At 36.2% G+C, this 19,968-nt stretch overlaps 1 non-coding gene and 1 pseudogene across 1 annotated transcript; both read left to right on the top strand.

Annotated features, from left to right (window-relative positions):
• The first annotated feature begins 580 nt into the window (after window positions 1–580).
• LOC18440028 (2-alkenal reductase (NADP(+)-dependent)) lies at window positions 581–2,472 on the top strand. Its single transcript, XR_016058219.1, has 3 exons — window positions 581–1,080; window positions 1,212–1,279; window positions 1,890–2,472. It is a non-coding gene; the product is annotated as a 2-alkenal reductase (NADP(+)-dependent) (transcript).
• A 6,310-nt stretch (window positions 2,473–8,782) lies between these two features.
• Window positions 8,783–19,182, top strand: LOC18440029 (2-alkenal reductase (NADP(+)-dependent)-like; annotated as a pseudogene).
• The last annotated feature ends 786 nt before the right edge of the window (window positions 19,183–19,968 follow it).

Below are 19,968 nucleotides of genomic sequence, written 5' to 3'. Positions count from 1 at the left end.
CACCAAAATTTCATCTCATGACAAAGATTGGAGCGCACCTTAATTTATTTGTTCAAGGTTGCAACCTTATGCGAACCACACCCTATTATACATAAGGAAAATTGTTTCATGTGGGCTAGACCACATTTCGATATATGCGGTGCAAAATGGGTAAAGCGCAAGTAGATGTTCCATTTAAAAACAATGGAAACTAACGGTCCAAATGTTTTTTTAATAGAATTATTATTTTTGGTTTTTAAAAATCTATTTATTTTTTAGTAATCATGATCTCAATGTTAGAGAGTACATGTCCTTAAAAATTAAGTTTTAAAATCCATCTAAAAAATATATTTATTAAGAGGCCCGAATTTTAACATATGCGATCTCGCTCGCATAGAAACCAGGTCCCATGTATAATACAAAGTATGTAATAAACGGCTAGCAAATGTTTTCCAAAGTATATTAATTTCAAATAAGATAGTCTGCTCCAGATAAAAGTAATTGTCATGTGAAAAGGCTCTTCGTGGGTCTTATCTAGCTAATATATCAATTACCCTTTATCTTATTATTGTAACTTATATCATAATGAATTTATAGCTAAATCAGTTTTCTAGAATATCTGGTTTTCTCTTACAAGTTACTCACTTTCTTAATTACACAAAAAATGAGTAAATGCTAGTTGTATGACACCTTATTTGGTTCCTTCATAAATATTTAGGGCCAGTATGCATGGAACCTTGATGGGTCCTATACAATTACCTTCATTTTTTTTTTTCCCACTTTTGAATTTTAAATTGGAACTTGGTGAAAATGGAACTTTAGATGATCTATTAAGGCACCTGTTGACTCAACCACCTTTGCTGAATTTGCTTGTATTTCCTTTTTATATTGAAACACAAGAATGCAAAGTTTTATCGTTTGTAATTTTATGTAGGAATGCCGGGGATGACAGTCTATGTTGGATTTTTTGAGGTTTGCTCACCAAAAAAAGGTGAATATGTGTATGTCTCAATAGCATCAAGGGCAGTTGGCCAACTTGTTGGCCAATATGCTAAATTAGTAGGTCGCTATGTAGTTAGAAGCGCTGGTTCTAAAGAAATGGTATTACACACTCTCACTTAGCTCATTTTTTTTATCAGTAAATGATGTAATATTGTAGTTTTAGTTTTAGATGGAAGCAATAAGCTGGCTTGCAAGAAAATTCATGGCCCTTCTATGTTGATTTATTGAAGACAAAGTTTGGTTTTGATGAAGCTTTCAACTGTAAAGAGGAGAATGACTTGGTGGCCACTTTGAAAAGGTATAATCTTCACATGTTACCAATTTAACACCTAAACATTCCATTTTCAGGGCTGGATTGACACTTTCCGACACATGGGACATTAAATGTTGGGGATTGAATCTAAGACCTCTTGTACAAGTTCTTATAGGGCACCTCTGCATCAATTACAGTTACTTGTAATAAATATAAATTTTTTGTCATGTAGTCATTTAAAATTTATTATCCTATTATAAAATAAAATCGTATAGATATGTCTCCTTGTGTCCTATTTTAGGTGCCAAATCTGACACCTACACATATCGGATTCGGGAACTTTTTATCTGTCTAGTATTCATGCGTAAGGCCATTCGTCTATGTATGAGGTTTTCACTTCTGTTAAATTTTCGATACAGGCTCATCATTTTGATTTGGAGCTGCCAAAACATGAAATGACTCTAATAGTATGCATTGTGCCCTACTGTTTCCATCACCATCCAACCATCGATTATTAATTGAATTCTGATTAACCGCAAGATTCTGGATTTTTTCATATTCCGAACTATCATAGTATAACTTCCCGTCTCTGAAATTATACTCCATGACACAATCTTTTGTCTCTCTAACGTGTTACTTTATTTATCTCCATCAGGTACTTCCCTCACGGCATAGACATCTACTTTGAGAATATGGGGGGTGCCATGCATGATGCAGTTCTTTTAAATATGAGAGAACATGGCCGGATTGCAGCTTGTGGAATGATAGAGCAAAGAGAATTCATGTAAAAGGATTTACAGTGTTTGGTTATTGGCATATGTATCTTCAGTTTCTGGAGACCACAATTAAGAGCATCAAAGAGGGGAAGATGGCTTATGTGAAAGACATTGTTGAAGGCCTCGAGAATGCACCCTCGGCTCTCGTTGGACTCTTATCTGGTAGAAATGTTGGGAAGCAAGTAGTTTTGGTGGCTCGTGAATGATGCATTGCAATACTTGAAAACTCGGTGAGTCTGTCCTGAACTCCCTTGAGATACTCAGACTGAGTAGGTTGCCAAGTTGGAAACAAGATCCTTGGGTACTAGCCGTTTTCCCAAGCTTTGTCGTTGATTTTTTTAACACTGTGCAATCCGCAGACAGATTCAGCCGAGTAGGGTTGTAAGTCAAGCTCCCAACCCTAGCTATTCCTATCTCGAGCCCTTGCTTCGAAACCCTTAAGCATGGTATTACTACTCTCAATCAACATCCCAAAAAAAAAAAAGTTGTACAAGTTGCTACAATGTCTCGTCCAGTCGAGATATGAGCTATTTGAATATGTTAATGTTATATGTGTGTAACTTTATGTGGTGATTTTATCCCCGACTTAAGAGCTTTCTTATTATGTCCAAAGTATCACTCCCTTGTGTTTATATATATATATTTTTTTTGGTAATTCAATGGGGAAGAGAGACCCCTAGCCATTTTTTTCAAATAATATAAAAGTTAATTTTTGAAAGTGATAGTGGGGTGGAGTCAATGAGAATAAAAATGACCACGTGATGACTAAGGTATGGGGGGCTATCATCACCACCGAGCCCCTTTTCCAAACTGAGCCTTGACTTTTCAAACGATTGAAAGGAAAGTGATGTCTTAAAACGCATTTTTGTTCGCTATGGTTATGAGTTTATGATATCAGAAAACGTCATAATTTGGTTGAGTGTTTGGCCAACAAACATGTGGTAATTGTACCTAAATCAATCAACCTCAATCATAACTTTAGTATATGGAAAATATATGGATACTGCCTATACAACACTCAAAAGTGAGTTGCTATGCATTAGATACTCTGAACAGTGAAAAGTAACTAGAAGATGATCTTTTAGTTTATTCAAAACCTAGAGTTGTTTATCGCTTCATCTCTCAAATGGAGGGTCCAGAGCCATTCTTTGAGGGGGATTCTATTTGGAGCAATTTTGGACCTCTAGATTAAAAATTTTAAATTTTAAATTATTCTTAGGAATGAGTAAAGATGACATGAAAATTTGCATAAAAAAGGGAATTGTATTAAATTAAAAAACATGGACTTGTTTATCTCTTCATCTCACAAATGGAGGGTTCAGAGCCATTCTTTGAGGGGCGGATTCTATTTTGAGCAATTTTGGACCTCTGGATTAATTTTTTAAAATTTTAAATTATTTTTTGGAATGAGTAAAGATGACATGAAAAATTACATAAAAAAGGGAAATGTATTAAATTACCTGCAATAGATGGACAATTGAACACTGTACGTATTTCTTTTTATTTAATTTTATAATATCTATAAAAACACATGGTCTAGAATACAAGTTGGCAAAATGTTAAATAGTACATCTCTATGAATATTTTGATAAATTTCCTAGAAAAAAAAATAGCCTGACTTAGGTAAGAGACCATGTGAAGTGGTAGTCTTGCGAGACCACTCGTATCTTGAGGTTGTGATGATCAATTTGAGGACGTTTGAGCATCAAAACAACCTCTTCTAGTAAAAATTTTAAGGTGCACCTTAATATGATTGTTTAAAGCCTCGACCTTATATAAAGTTTTCCTTTCCAAAAGGTATCAGAGTTGTCGAGTCTAGATTGTCCATTATCCTCCATCCTTTGTTTATGAGCAAAATAATCAATTTTTGATCCACCCCACCATTCATGGGCAAGGGCCATTTCTTGTGCCTGCTTACATAATACTAGGGGTGGCAACCAGTTGAGTCCAGGTCCAGGTCCGACACTAGACCTAATCGGACTTGATCTAACCCAAAAATTAAATTCTCTATACATTTAACTACATTTAAATATATTTCATATATTGGGAGGCGAAAATATTGCTAGAACCAGACCCAAGAGGACTCCGATCCGCACCGAATAGTATTCGGGTCTAAGATTTGAATGTCAGGTCCAATTTTTGGACCCATACCAGACCAAATCAGATTTATCCCTGGGGTCCGGGTCCATTGCCACCCCTACATAAAACCTTAGCTCACTGATTCAAAAGGATTTGGAAGTGCTCGTGTTTATGAGTAACAATAGAAATACAAGAACATCCAAAGTGGACCTAAAATTTTTCAAAAGCACTCACACTTTTTCTTTTTCTTCTTTTTTTTCTTTTTTTCTTTTTTTTTTTAATAAAAAACTCATTTTCGATAGCTATGCTTATGGGCTTATGAATTATGATACCAAAAAAAGTCATAGGGTGGACAGTTGGTCCCACCAAACATGTGATAATTGTACGTAATTCGTTCAACGACACCAATTCCCTTCCACTAAAGGTAGAATGCACTATCTCAATCTCATTGTGCATTATTGAAGTTAGAAAGTGATATGATCTCATGGATCATATTATGTGTTTATTCCCACGGTAAAATCTTTTCACATAAACTTTTAAAGTTGAAAAAAAGTTTATAGAAAATTGCAACCTTATATTATAGAGTTTTTTCCAATTATTTGGGGCCAACTACATGAATTTTGGTTTACTATACTGTAGAAGTAAGGTGCACCTCGAAAATCGCTTTCTTGCGTGACTCGTAGAACGACCACTATGCTCAATTTAGTAGGGCGGAGAGGTCCTGTGTTCTTTCTGACTGGAAGGCTTTTTCTTTTGCGGTTAGGTTGCCGAAGGGGTCTCGGGTGGACAAGAGTAGAGAAGAGCCATCAAGATTGAACATGTGTGTAGGGCAAGGGGCATAGCCGAGTAAGGTGAGCATCACAGGTGAACATACTAACGTAAAGAAAGTCAAGCAATTGAGTGAGGTGCTGGTAGAAAAGGGTGTTTCGAAATTGGAAAACTTTTTCAATTAATCATCTTGACCTCGATATATATGTGTAAAGAAAAAAAAACAGTCGAATCCTAAAAAATAGTTCATCCTGTGACAAGTTATTTAGATCGTCAATTTTTAAGATTTTAAAGTATTTAAAGATCTTCTGCATTATTTTGGGAATTTCAAATTTCTTAATCATGGTTGAACATGGATTTTCAAGTCATCGGAAGGTTTCGCACCGGAACCAAGGTAAAACAAATCGAACCGGAATGGTTAACTAGACATGGAGTTGGAAGCGGTTCAATCGGCCTAACCTGGCAAGTCTTGGGCAGTCAAAAAATTGTTAAGAAAATAAACATATATATAAAAAATATAATAAAATATGAAAATTATATGTAAAGCATGGTCAAACAAATCATTTCCAAATTAAGTTAATTAAAAACTTTGATTTTAAGGAATTGATTTGTGCCCAAAAGTATTTTTGAAATTTTTCAAAAAAGAGAGCAAAATGTAAAAATTAGTACTAGTAGCCAAAACAATTCAAATCTTTGCCAAAATTATGAAAACTTGAAAAAATGCATTACAAACAAAATCCTTTATTTTTTGGGATTTTATATAGTTATTTTTAAATTTTTTTAAAAATACCTGGCCGGTTCACCAAAACCGATCGAAACCAGAACCGGACAGTTTCGATCTAACCGGGTCTCACCTCACTGTTAGAATTTGAATCACCCGATTTTTTCTACACTGAATGGAACTACATCCCCCAAAAAAATTTTAGAGGTGCGCTTTGCTTGTGCACTATAAGATCCGCACCTTATACAGACCGCGCCCTTTAAAATTGTTGGATGTTGCCATCTCAAGCTTGGCCACTAATTTTAATAAAATAAAATTCATTTTCACCTCATATGTGCCTGAATGTTCGAAGATTGTCCAATTTTGGATAGTCGGGTCTAATGTTCAGAATCCAAAAATCAATATTTTTTCTTAAAATTATAATCTCGTGATTTTTAAAATAAGTTAGATTTGAATAAGTTTTCTTCTTTAGGGAGTAAGTGTACGACATACTCCCCTAGGAGCATACCATACACGCTCTTTTAGAATGCCCTCGAAGGACATGGTAAAAAAAAAAAAAACAAAACAAAAAATATATATCTCAAATAGGAAAGTTTATATAGAGTTGAAGCTCTAAACAATCAAATTAGAGCCTACCTCAAAATTTTCACTAGAAGAGGTTGTTGTGATGCTTATATATTCTCAAATTGATCATCTCCACATCAAGATGTATGAACATGAGAAAAAAAATTGATTTAAAATTTTGGAAACAGTGTATTTTGTAACGCATTTATGGACCATCAATTTTCATTTTTCATAGATATGTCGATCTACACTATTTTTAAAAGCTTGAAACTTTATAGATAAAAATGAAAATATATTTTGAGTCTATCACAAATATTTCCAGTATTGAAACCACATTTCTCGACACTATTTGAAGGTAGGCTCTAATTTTATTGTTTAGAGCCCAGGTTCTATACAAACCGCACCCCTCAAAATAGTGGAGTAAGGAAGTTACATAAATAATGGAGCAAGGAAGGTAACACATGGGCTAAGGAAGTTCCCTAAATAATGGAGCAGAAAAAGTGACATAGTAAACAGCCCATATGGCGTGCTCCCATGGGAGATTAGTATAAGCATGTTTCCTCAAGCAAAAGAGCTACCCATGATCCAAGTCGAACACAGACCCAATCCACCGAGTTAGGTTGGGTTTTGGTCTATAAATTTTAAAAAAGAAGTACAAAAAGTTGTTTTATATATTTTATAGCATATTGTTAAATATTATTTATATATATTTTCTACTAATATATAATTATATACTAGGTCGATCTCGAGCTGGACAGAACCCTACTTATAGGATCCAAGCTGATCACAGGTCCAACAACGGTCAGGTCAAAGTCAAGGTCAAGTGGACCTAAACCCAACCCATTGGATCCAATGTCTAGGTCCAGACCCTGAGCCGGTTGGGTCGACCCTTGGGTCCACATGTCGACCAGACCCATTTATCAACTCAAGTTACTAGGTTGAGGATGTTACTGTAGGAAATGGGGGGGTGAAATGGGGCAAAAGAAACAAAAGATGTTATAATTTCTCTAAGCCTAGGCATGATATACGTTTTTTCAAGCCAATATTTGTTCCTTACTAATAAGATTCAATATGAATCTAAGTTTTTACTCGGTAAATTTGTCTTCGGGATACATAAACAAATGATTAAGAAAATTATCTTACCAATATAAATGAACAAATATCGTGAGTTCTAGAACACTAGAGTTGCCTCTTTACATAGAGAAAACTCTTACAAAACAACACTTTGTAAAGAAAGAAAATTTTGTATTTTAAACTTGTACCCGAACTGGAGGAAACAAGTTCTTATTTATAGTAAGATAAACTGTTTTTTCACCATTACGTCTTTCAAATTCTCAACCCATCTACTGGGGCACATTTTGTGCTACACAACAATCCACCAAATCTATGCAAGTTGACCTGAGGGGCACATTATTGGGATGTTACTGTAATCCACAGTTGGCTATGCTTGTTGCGGTAAGTTATAATAAAGCCACGAGCTTAACCTGCACATGTACTTAAGTGCCTTATGCACCGATCACCTTTTCACAAACACACATGGGTCCGCACGCTACTTTTGTATAGGCCTTTTCCCCATTTGGTGCTTAGAACACAATAAAGAGGATATCATCCACGTCTTCGATATGCCGTAAGTAAACACATTACTTTTTTCTCTACAAATAAGATAAAACATACTTCTTAACATATTGCACTTTCCAAAACACTATAAAATAAAAGGGATTGTCTACTATGATTTTTGGCATAAGGAGGCCACAATCATTTTTAGTCATTGGGTGTGAAATCTAATAGATAAAAGTGTGTCATAATACCTGAGAAATTTTGTTTGAGACTTTATGCCTCAACAATATCACATCCTCAACCATTCGATTTCAAATTTAATGGTCAATGATGATTGTGACCTCCTTGTATAAAAAATAAGTCGTCTCATTATATATAATTTCGAAATAAAAAAGACATTGTTTTGATGTAACACAAGGTATTCTCCAAAGCAAATTACGACAGTCATCTGCAAAATTTGAATCCTCAATGTTCTCCTACATAAAATTTTACCTGAGGGAGTAAACAAAAATTACGCATGCTCCCACCAGAGCATACAATCCCTTTACAACACTAAAACCAGATCTAATACCTCTTTTTGGTTGTTGAGTGGTTCAAAAATTGGTGTAAAGTTAATTGGGCCAAGACTCTGAAAATATCATAGATTTTTCACATTTGATGAGTAAATCATTCACCACCACAAAGATAACCGAAGTAGTATCCACACATTGTGCCTTAAAAGCGAAGCATGCCAAATCGGTGGTCGGTCAAGAAAATGTACTGATGTGCGCTTTGATTGGTTAGATGTTGGTCACTGCGAAACTGCATCTGTAATCCAATTCCTACCGCTGAACTACCCAAGAAAGAATCAATGAGAGCCATATATATGGTAGGCATAGGCCGATAGGCGTCGTCTCCGAGTGCGAGAGAGAGAGAGAGAGATGAACTACCCAAGAAAGAATGGACTCGACTGATAAATAGTAAGCGCAGGCTTGGAGGTTGTCTGAGAGAGAGAGAGAGATAGAGGTCCCCTTGGAGGTCAGTGTTTTGCTCTTTGGAGAGAGAATAAAAAATTTGCCCAAGTTGGTTTTTTTTTCAGAAAAAATGGCAATTGGAGAAGAGGTGAGTAACAAGCAGATCATATTCAAGGACTTTGTGACTAGTTTCCCCAAAGAAACAGATATGGAAATGGCGTCAAGCACCATCAAACTGAAGGTATCAGAAGGCTCCAAGGCCATTCTGGTAAGGAACCTCTATTTCTCATGTGACCCTTACATGAGGCTTCAGATGTCAAAACCAGGCCCACAAAGCTATTTCCCTTGCTTTATACCTGGTTCTGTAAGTCCTTCTCATTAACATACATTTTCCTCTCTTTCCTTTAATTACAGTGACATTATCATCATTGAGGTGAATATTTTAGACTGTTTTTTATGGATGATGACTAGCTTTTTAGGGAGAAAGTTTATCAGTCTGAAATGTACAAAGGAAGTTGTTGTAGAAAATGGGAAGTGACTATGCACAAAGCTGAATTTTGTATGTTTAATAATAGGAAAAAGTTTATGTAAGGATGCAACCTTATAATGTAGAACTACAGATACACCTCAAAAATCCATCCGAAAAGGTAGTTTTAATGTTAAAAAACCCTTTGATTGATCATCTCAACATCGAGATGTATGACCATGAAAAATAAAAAGATTTTAAGTCTCAGAAATAGTGCATTTTACAATATATTATCTACACTGTTTATTTTCAAGATTTGATCTCCTTGATTTTAACCATTTTTTAAATTTAAAATTTTATAATTAGATATAAAAATATATTGTGAGATAATCCTAAGAATATTTTACATCAAAATTATATACCATGATAAAATTTGAAGGTGCACCTTACCTCTATAGCTACGGATGCATCTATATGCTAACTGCACCATTTATAATAAAGAAAAGAGAGATGGGGCATGTAATAGTTGTCAGTATTTTTTATTTGGAAAATTACTTAGTGATTTTAAAATAATTTTTTTCAAAACTATAATTTTTAGAAAAATTTATTTTGTTTTACCCGTAGAGACAGAATTAGAGGGTTTTAGTTCTAGATTTAGGAGTTAGGAGAGAGTGAAGTTTATATAAAGAAAAACCCTCTTCCTTTATGTTCATGGATCAAAGGAGAGAGAAGCCCATGTGGAGCATGAGATGCATGATTAGAAGAGTAGTTGAGGTGTGCAGATGCATCCTTAAGCCATGTATAAGAGCGAGTCGGGCGGGTGGAACCGGCAAGTTTTTAGGATGGCTCACTACAATTAACCAGAGTGATCGAGCTAGTGAGTACTTCGGTAGGTCAAAGTGATCGACAAAACTGGTGCAACCGAACCGACCGGCCCAAGCGATGTAGCCACGCAGCCGAAGTAGTGTCACATGATGAGCACAAAGGAACAAAACAATGTGCTCCTTTGGCCAACATGACAATTACAACCATTGACACCATTGGAAATTCAACCATGACTAAAATTGCAGTTGGAAATTCAACTATTATGACTAAAATTGTTTCATGTGAGCTAGAGTCTAAAAAGTGTAAAGCATCTATTTTAAATATGGATACAAGTAGGTGTTCCATCTAGAAACAATGAAAACTAACGATCCAAATGTTTTCTTACTATAATTATTATTTTAGTTTATAAAATTTATTTATTTATTCATATTCATGATCTCCATTTTAGAGCTTATATGTATTAAAAAATTAAGTCCAAAAATCCATCTCAAAAATAGAATTATTAATTGGCCTGCATTTCTACATTATCGGGCTTGGCTGCATAGAATCCAGGTCCTTATGACTATTGACAATCTAGTTACGTTGGAGTTCTAACGAATCGATTTTCGCAGGCCGTCAACAACAAAAAATGGGGGAAACATCATCCGAATTGATTTAATTTTTCAGAATCTGTTTTGTACTTGTTATTTGAATTGTAAAAACTTGTTATTTGAATTGTATTTAACATATTCTCTTTGTTATTTTTATAGGTCGTAAAAGGTTTAGGGGTATCTAAAGTCCTGGACTCCGGGCACCGTGATTACCAAGAGGGTGACTTGATTTGGGGCATCACTGGATGGGAAGAGTTCAGCTTGATAACAATGACCGATATGGTCACTAAGATAATATCCACTGATCTACCTCTTTCTTACTACACTGGAATTTTAGGTTTTTCTCCTTTCAGCGCTCCTTTTTCCCTCTTCACCATTACAGAGTCAGAGAGACAACAATGTTATGTCAACACTCCTATAGCGAGAGGGAAAGAGCGGTAGATCTTACGTTAACACATATAAACACACCGACACACACATATACAAACACACAAAGAGCGAGAGGTCTTATGCAGTGTAGGAAAAATCGATCTGGAAAGGTTGACCGGACATGGAGTCGGAAGTGGTTCTCGCTACTAATTGGTTAACTGGTTGGTTCAACAGACCTAACTGGGCAAGTCCCAGGCGGTTAAAAAAGTACTAAAAAAAAAAAAATCTAATAAAATATGAAAAATATATTTTAAAAATGATTAAACAAATAGGGAAAAGTTTATATAGAGTCGAGGCTCTAAACAATCAAATTTGAACCTGCCTCAAAAATTTCACCAGAAGAGGTTGCTTTGATGCCTAATTATCTTCAAATTGGTCATCTCGACATCAAGATGCACGATATGAGAAAAACTTGGATTTCAAGTTTTGGAACTAGTGTATTTTGTAATGCACTTTTGGACCTTCAATTTTAAAGATTTTCAAGTTTTTGTATATCTCTCGATCTACACTATTTTTGAAGCTTTAAACTTTATAAATAAAAATGAAAATGTATTTTAAGGCTATAAAAAAGATTTCCAGTATCAAAACCACATTTCTCGACACTATTTGAAGGTAGGCTCTAGTTTGATTATTTAAAGCCTAGCCTCTGTACAAGCCGCACCCTTGCCAATATGATGAAAATATTTAAAAAATGCATTACAATTTTTATATAATTTTTTCAATTTTTTTTAAAATACCCAAACGGTTCATCAAAACCAACTGAAACCATAACTGGCCAATGGCGGGTTCTAATCTAACCAGGTGGTTAGAATGTGAACCGCTCGATTTTTCCTACATTGGTCTTATGTTGTCATTCAGAGAGCAAGGGAGGTCTATGTTAACACACTCGCACACAGAGGAATTTGATGTTAGCATTTATAGAGAGAGAGATAGAGAAGCTGAAAAAGAGCCCTATTTTGCTTGTAGGTATGCCCGGATTAACAGCCTATGTAGGATTTTTTGAGGTCTGCTCCCCAAAGAAAGGAGAATGTGTGCATGTTTCAACAGCTTCTGGGGCAGATGGCCAACTTGTTGGCCAATTTGCCAAGTCAATTGGTTGCTATGTAGTTGGTAGTGCTGGTTCTAAAGAAAAGGTCATATACATTTTCACTTTGTTTCAATTTTTTGTGTCGTATAATATAAAATATGAGATTGTATACCATAAGACCATTTACTTTCAGTATAAAATCACAATTAGTCATCTGCTGTGAAATTTGACATCTTGGAATGTCACAAAATAAAAAAAAATTCCTTTTTCAAGTTTTTAGCCAAGGAAATAGAATACCCGCAACAGTCAGGTTTCATATGTAACAGCCAAAATTGATTGTAACCTCCTTGCAACAAAGACAAACAATTTTATTATAATTTTTTTATTGAAATTTTGTGCTTTTAATCTCACAATGGGTTCTTATACCAAGCCTATTGCCCATCTAGGTTGATTTATTGAAGACCAGATTTGGGTTTGATAAAGCTTTCAATTATAAAGAAGAGCAGGATATGACAACTGCATTGAAAGGGTGGGTTCTCTTAATGTGCAAGTTAACTCATTTGATACCATGTCATTGTCCTCTCTTTAAAGCTTGTAGTGTCCACATAATTATGCTAAGCTACTAACATAGGCTTATTAGTTGTTGACTTGCTTAAGTAGAGGCATTAAAAGGCTTTAAGTAGGAGTATCCAGTGGTAGTTTTCCCTAGTTTTAAACTCGCGATTCTCGTGGCTAATTAGGAGATATTCATATATTATTTTCATATTATAAACAATTTTAAAAATATTTCAAAAGTAAATTTGTTCGATTGATGACGATTCGGTAAATATTTATCCATGAGAGACTTGCCTAGTTTTGTGATAGAACTGGGAGTCCCTCTAACCCGAGAGACGCGCCTCCTTGCCAATATTACTATTTTTGGTTTTTTAACATGTATTTCAAAATAACATTATATTATTTTATGTGGTCTTTCTAAACTTTATTTTATAGAAAGAGAAAGGTGTGGGTTTTTAGTCCTACATTGAAGAGGAGAGTATGGATTTGAGTGGTATTTGTGGAAACGAAAAGCAATCCATGAAAACAAGAAAGAAGAAACAAACACAAAAGAAAGAGACAACCAACCACAACGCAAAGATATATGTGGTTCGGCAACGTGCCTACTTCCACGGGAGATTAGAGCTTCTTTACTGACCAATGGAGAATAGGGTTACAATTCGCTCTCTTCCTCACGCCTCTCTGTTTTTATCTTTATCTAATTACAAAGAGATCTACGTTTTTTCCCTTAACCCTTAACTTTGGATGAACCCCCAATGGCAACGATATATATCGAGTCTCAGATAGATGATACAAATTACCGAAATACCCTGGTACGGATATATATATAAAGTCCCAGATATATCGAATCCCATGTACATTTCCTCATAATACAAGACATCAATCCTCAACAATCTCCATCTTGGCTTGAATTCTGTCGAGCTACCCTGAAGATGTCTTCATCCCCGTACTTCCTTAAAGGTACGCTATTGTACCCCACCTCCCATGGGGTGCTTCCCTCACTCTCAACAATGAGAGACATTAAGCAAGTCCAAACAAAACTTGAACTTCTCCCTAGTGACGGGCTTTGTAAGCATATCTACTTGGTTGTCATTAGTATGAACTTTCTTCAGATAAATGAATCTTTCTGACACAAGCTCCATGATCTTGTGATATCTCACATCAATGTGTTTTGCCCTTATATGAAACACTTGATTCTTTGCAAGATTTATGGCACTCTGACTATCATAATGCAATACAGTACGTTCTTGCTCCAACCCCAACTCACGAGCCAAACCAGTCTACCAGATCGCCTCCTTTGCAGCCTCAACTGCTGCCATGTACTCTGCCTCTATCGTAGACAAGGCAATTGTGGGCTGAAGAATTGCCTTCCATGAAATAGGTCCACCCGCTATTGTGAAGACATACCCTATAGTAGACATTCGCTTGTCTAAATAACCAGCATAGTCGGAATCGACATATCCCACCAGTTCTGTAGAGCTTATCTTCGAACTAAACATAATTTCGAAATCTGACATCCCGCTCAGATATCTGAAATCCACTTAATAGCATTTCAATGCTCCCTTCCAAGATTACTCATGTATCAACTGCCAACACTGACAGCATGAGATAAATCCAGCCTGCTACAAACCATAGCATACATGAGGCTTTCGACTGAGCTGACGTAGGGCACTGGAGACATCTGCTTTATCTCCTCATCTGTAGTAAGACACTGCCGTTCAGATAACTTGAAGTAACTCGCCAATGGAGTGCTAATTGACTTAGCCTTTTCCATGTTGAAACGCTCCAGCACCTTTTCAACATACCTTTTCTGAGTTACCTAGAGTTTACTTGCACTTCTATCTCTATGAATCTCCACACCAAGGATCATATCAGCAGCCCCTAGGTCTTTTCTTATCAAACTCAGAACTTAACATAGACTTGAGAGAAGTTATGTTACAAGCATTCTTGGCAGCGATGAGCATGTCGTCAACATAAAGCATCAAGAGAATAAGGGAATTATCATCAAGAACTTTAAAATAAACACAACAATCATACTCACTTCTTGAATAGCCAATCCGCACCATGAAAGAGTCGAAGTGCTTGTACCACTGCCTAAGAGATTGCTTAAGATCATAAAGCGATCTCTTGAGTAAGCAAACTTGATCTTCCTTTCTATGCACCTTGAAGCCTTAATATTGCTCCATAAAGATTTGTTCCTCCAAATCACCATGAAGAAACGTTGTCTTCATGTCAAGCTATTCTAGTTCCAAATCAAACATGGCTATTAAAGCAAGTAATAGCCTTATTGAAGTGTGTTTGACAACCAGAGAGAATATTTCATTGTAGTCCACTCCCTCCTTCTCAGCGTAGCCCTTTGCTACGAGTCTAGCCTTGAATCTGTCACATTCTATTTCTATTGCTGCCTCTTTCTTCCGAAAGATCTACTTGCACCTAATCACTTTCCTTCCCTTGGGCCTCTTGACAAGCTCTCAAGTCTTGTTCTTTTTCAAAGACTCCATCTCCTCCATCATGGTTGTCATCCATTTATCATTCTTTGCATCACTTAGAGCATCTTCGAATGAGTCCATTTCTCCAGTACCAACAGTTAAAGCAAATGCTACCATGTCCTCAAAGCGGCATCTCACAGGGGCTTTGTGAACACTTTTTTTTCTGCTTTTTTCCAAACTGTAGGGTTCACCATGTGATTGTTGCTGTTCTGGTATGCTGTTAGATGATTTTTCCTCTTCTGGCGTTTCAGACTCTTCTAACTCCATTTGGACTGCCGATCTTTCTTCATCACTTCCATCTACTAGCACTTTGACATCTTGCATGTTGATTGACTTCATCATGTGAGATTCATCAAACACAACATCCCTGCTAAGCACAACCTTATGTGAAGTAGGATCCCAAAGCTTGAATCCCTTCACTCCCTTCTCAAAACCGAGAAAGATGCATTGTTTAGACTTAGAGTCTAATTTGAAACGTTTCCCACTTTACATATGGACATAGGCTGGACATTTGAAGATCCTCAGCATAGAGTAATCTACCGGCTTTCCTGTCCACATCTCCTTTGGAATTTTACAATCAATTGTTGTAGATGGTGACCTATTAACGATGAAACATATCATGTTAACTGCTTCTGCCTAGAAACTTTTCTTCAAATCTGCATTCAATCTCATACTATGAGCTCTTTCCAAAAAAGTCTTGTTCATCCTCTCAGCCACACCATTTTGCTGAGGAGTTTCTGGTGTAGTAAAGTGAAGTACAATCCCCTCTTCTTCACAGAATTCTTGAAATTATTTAGACTTGTACTCCCCTCCATTATCTGATCTCAAGCATTTCAATTTCTTTCCTGTCTTCTTTTCTACCTATGTTTTCTATTGTTTAAACTTCATGAATGCTTCACTTTTGTGTTTCATGAAGTAGATCCATACATTTCTTGAGTAATCATCAATGAAGGTAATGAAGTATTATACCTCACCCTTGGATTTGATTGGTGAAAGCCCCCATATATTAGTGTGTACATAGTCTAGTATATCCTTGCTCGTATGAATTGCAGTTTTGAATCTAATTTTGCAATGTTTACTGAAAACACAGTACTTACAGAAATCCAGTTTACAGGCTCTGACACCCTTCAACAATTTTCTTTTATGAAGTTCCATCATACGTCATTCACTCATATGCCCTAAACGCATATGCCACAGATTTGTGTCATCTGTTGGACTCAACATCTGTGGTTATAGAAGCTCCACCTGTAACTGTATTCCTTATCAACCTGTATAGGTTCTTAGTCATCTGACCTTTCATGACAACCATATATCTCTTACTAACTTTGAGGACTCCACCTGTTGCTGTATACTTGCAACCATTCAAATCAAGAGCCCCCAGAGATATTAAGTTTTTTCTTTAATTGTGAGACATGCTTCACACATGATAAGTTTCGTACTATCCCATCAAACATCTTGATTTTGATAGTTCTTATTCCAATGGTCTTGCATACCGCATCATTCCCCATTAGAACAGACTCACCACTATATGATTTGTAGGTTTCGAATCAGTTTCTATTTGGACACATATGAAAAGAACAATCAGAATCTAAAATCCAAGAATCAGTAAATTGATTCTTACCTAAAGATATAGAGAGGAGATCTTCATCATCTCCGTCAGAGCTATAGACTACGCTAGCTTCATCAGATGTTTTTCCTATTTATATCCTCCTTTCTTTTCAGGAAGTTTCTCTTTGTATGACCTTCCTTTTTGCAATAATAGCAAATAAATTTACCCTTCCCTTTCGGTTTTGACTGACTTTTGCTTCTAGACCTCCTTTGATTTAATCTGCCCCTTTCATGACTTTCTTTGTGTTTTTTAAAGAAACTCTATCCTTGAGATTTAATACTGCTAGTTTTCATTATTGTCTCGTTTGATATAAGAGTAGCCGTGACTTCGTCTGTCTCAAGAGTCTCCTTCCCGTACAATAGTGTCGTAACCAAGTGATCGTATGATCCTAAAAGCGAAGCCACCAGAAGTAGGGCCTTGTCTTCATCCTCGATTTTGAACTCAAGGCTTGTTAACTGGCTTTTGATATGGTTGAACTCACTGAGATATTCAAGCAGATTTGTACCTTCTTCCATCTGAAGAGAATACAACTGTTTCTTCAAGAACAACTTGTTCGTCAGAGATTTCGTCATGTATACTCTCGAGTTTTGTCCAAACCTCCGGAGCAGTTTCAAGATCCACCACATAACGCAAGGCATCATCTGAGAGATTCAGACGAATCACACTTACCGCCTTTTCCTCCATCTCTTGCCATTCTTCATCGTCCATCTTTGCTAGTTTCTTCGATTTCCCTAGCAAAGCCTTAGCCAGACCTTGTTATATCCAAATATTATTCATCCTTCGTCGCCAAAGGGTGAAATTGTTCTTTCTATTGAACCTCTCAATATCATACTTGACGCTTGAGCCATTTCCTATCATCGTGGTAGCAAACCCTAGAGCGCGGAATAACCTTGTTGGCTCTGATACCCATTTGTGGAAACGAAAAATAATCCACAAAAACAAGAAAAAAGTAACAAACACAAAAGAAAGAGACAATCAATCACAACGCAAAGATATACGTGGTTCGGCAACGTGCCTACGTCCACGGGAGATTAAAGCTTCTTTACTGACAATGAAAAATAAGGTTACAATTCGCTCTCTTCCTCACACCTCTATGTTTTTATCTTTATCTAATTACAAAGAGATCTGTGTTTTTTCCCTTAACCATTAACTTTAGATGAACCCCCAATCGCAATGATATATATCGAATCCCAGATAGATGGTACAAATTACCAAAATACCTTTATACGTATATATATATATCAAGTCCCAGATATATCGAATCCCATGTACAAATATATCTGAACCTTAACAGATATATTTCCTCATAATACAATACATCAATCATCAACAATATTTAAGTACAAACATTCTCATGCATTATACTTTTAGAACAAATGTGAGAATGATGATGCATATGCGGAACATGCGAAGTGTACGGGTAGGTGCAAAGGTGCTTGATGGCTCACTTGGTATGCTCTCATCGGCATAGCCTCTTGGAGCTCTATAAAAATGGTCTTTTTTCTCATAGGAGATACACACTTTCTCACACGTAGGGGTGGCAACAGATTGCATCCTGGTTCAGTAGGATTTGGATCCAATCGTACCCAAATTCACCAGACCCGACCTAAAAATTAAGATATATATGTATTTAACTATACTTAAATATATTTTATATATTGGGGTCTGAAAAATATTACCAGACCCGAACAATGTTCTTGGACCCGGACCTATCCCGTCGGGTCAAAGTTTTGGACCCATACCTGGACCCAGATCGGGTATATCCCTTGGGTCCTGGGATGGGTCTAGGCCCATTGACACCCTTACTCACACCAGTCTCACTACAATTTTCTAGAAAATAGAGCACTCACCCCTCTCTCTCTATCTCTTTGTTTTTCATTTCTCTCTCTCTCTCTAAAAACATAAGACTCTAGCTCAGGTGCATAGAGCTTTGAAACATCAAAAGAGACATTTTTGTTTTCTTATATCCCGAGGATGAATTGTCATGCATATGCACATCTTATACTGATCTGAAAGGGGGACAACTATAGTCTTGAAAAAGCACTATGCGTGCCCAAAAACAATAAAGGAGTTTGATTAATTTGTTATTAATGTTTGCCCCCTTTATCACCCAATCAATTTCCAACAACCAAAAGGCTTTCACATCTACTCTAGTAATATAAGTGGCTCTCTCTCTCAAATATGGTGTTATATTTCCATGTATTAGGTAATTTCCAAAAGGCATAGACATCTACTTTGAGAATGTAGGTGGCCCCATGCTTGATGCAGTGCTCTTAAACATGAGAGACCATGGCCGAATCTCTATATGTGGAATGATCTCACAATACAATAGAGATAAACCAGAGGGGGCACCCAACCTCTTTTCCTTGGTAACGAAGCAAAATTCGCATGGAAGGATTCTTAGTATTTGATCGCAAGCACTTATACCTGCAGTTTCTGGAGACATTGTTGAAGGCCTTGAGAACGCACCCACGTCCCTTATTGGACTTTTCTCGGGTCGAAACGTCGGTAAACAAGTGGTTGTACTTGCTCATGAATAAAAATTTTTTTTTTCCTTATTTTCGAATGTCGTGAATGATGCATGTTGCTACTTGTTCTTGACTGGTGGGGAGGAATGTGGAAGGCCTCGAGAATGCGTCGTATGCCCTTATCGGAGTCTTCTCGTGTTTAGATGTCGAGAAACAAGTGGCTTTGCTTGCTCGTAAATGAAAATTTTTTTTTTTTTAAACATTGTGAATGATGCATGTTGTTACATGCTCTTAACCAGCAAAGTACTAAGTTCTTGGCTCTTCATGCAGAGGGCTCTTCATATGAATGATTGAGGTATTGTTCTCTAAGTAGATTTCTATGGTGTTTTATGTTTCAATATTATGGTATTTATGTGTGATTGTTAAGACTATGATGATGATGGTGTGTGATTGTTGTTGGTTGTTATGGACATTGTTTAAAGAGAGTGATTGTCTACAAATAGGTCATTTATCTTTTTTACATAGAGGTCACAAATCATTCACATTCATTAAATGTCAAAATAGATGACTTCAGATGAGTCAGGACCGAGAATTTGTTTTGTAGAACTTTGTATCTATTCTATGTTACTCTTACAACCTCCTATTTTGAAATTTAAGGGACAAGAATAATTGTGACTTCCATGTACAAAAGACAAATGATATCTTTGTAGACAATCTCTTAGGGCGTGTTTGTTTGGTTGAAAGATTTTTTCAGAAAAAAATCTTTCCAATTTGATAAAAGTTATGTGTTTGACAAGCAAAAACTTTTATTTCTTTCTAAAAGATATCTTTCAACAAAGTTTCCATTTCTTTGTTAAA

This window comes from Amborella trichopoda, chromosome 6 (genome assembly GCF_054954075.1).
Source record: "Amborella trichopoda isolate Santa Cruz 75 chromosome 6, AtrichopodaSantaCruz75HAP2 v2.0, whole genome shotgun sequence".
Taxonomy (NCBI): domain Eukaryota; kingdom Viridiplantae; phylum Streptophyta; class Magnoliopsida; order Amborellales; family Amborellaceae; genus Amborella; species Amborella trichopoda.
Note: the sequence above shows the minus strand (reverse complement) of the source record. Positions and strands in the feature narration are given on the sequence as shown.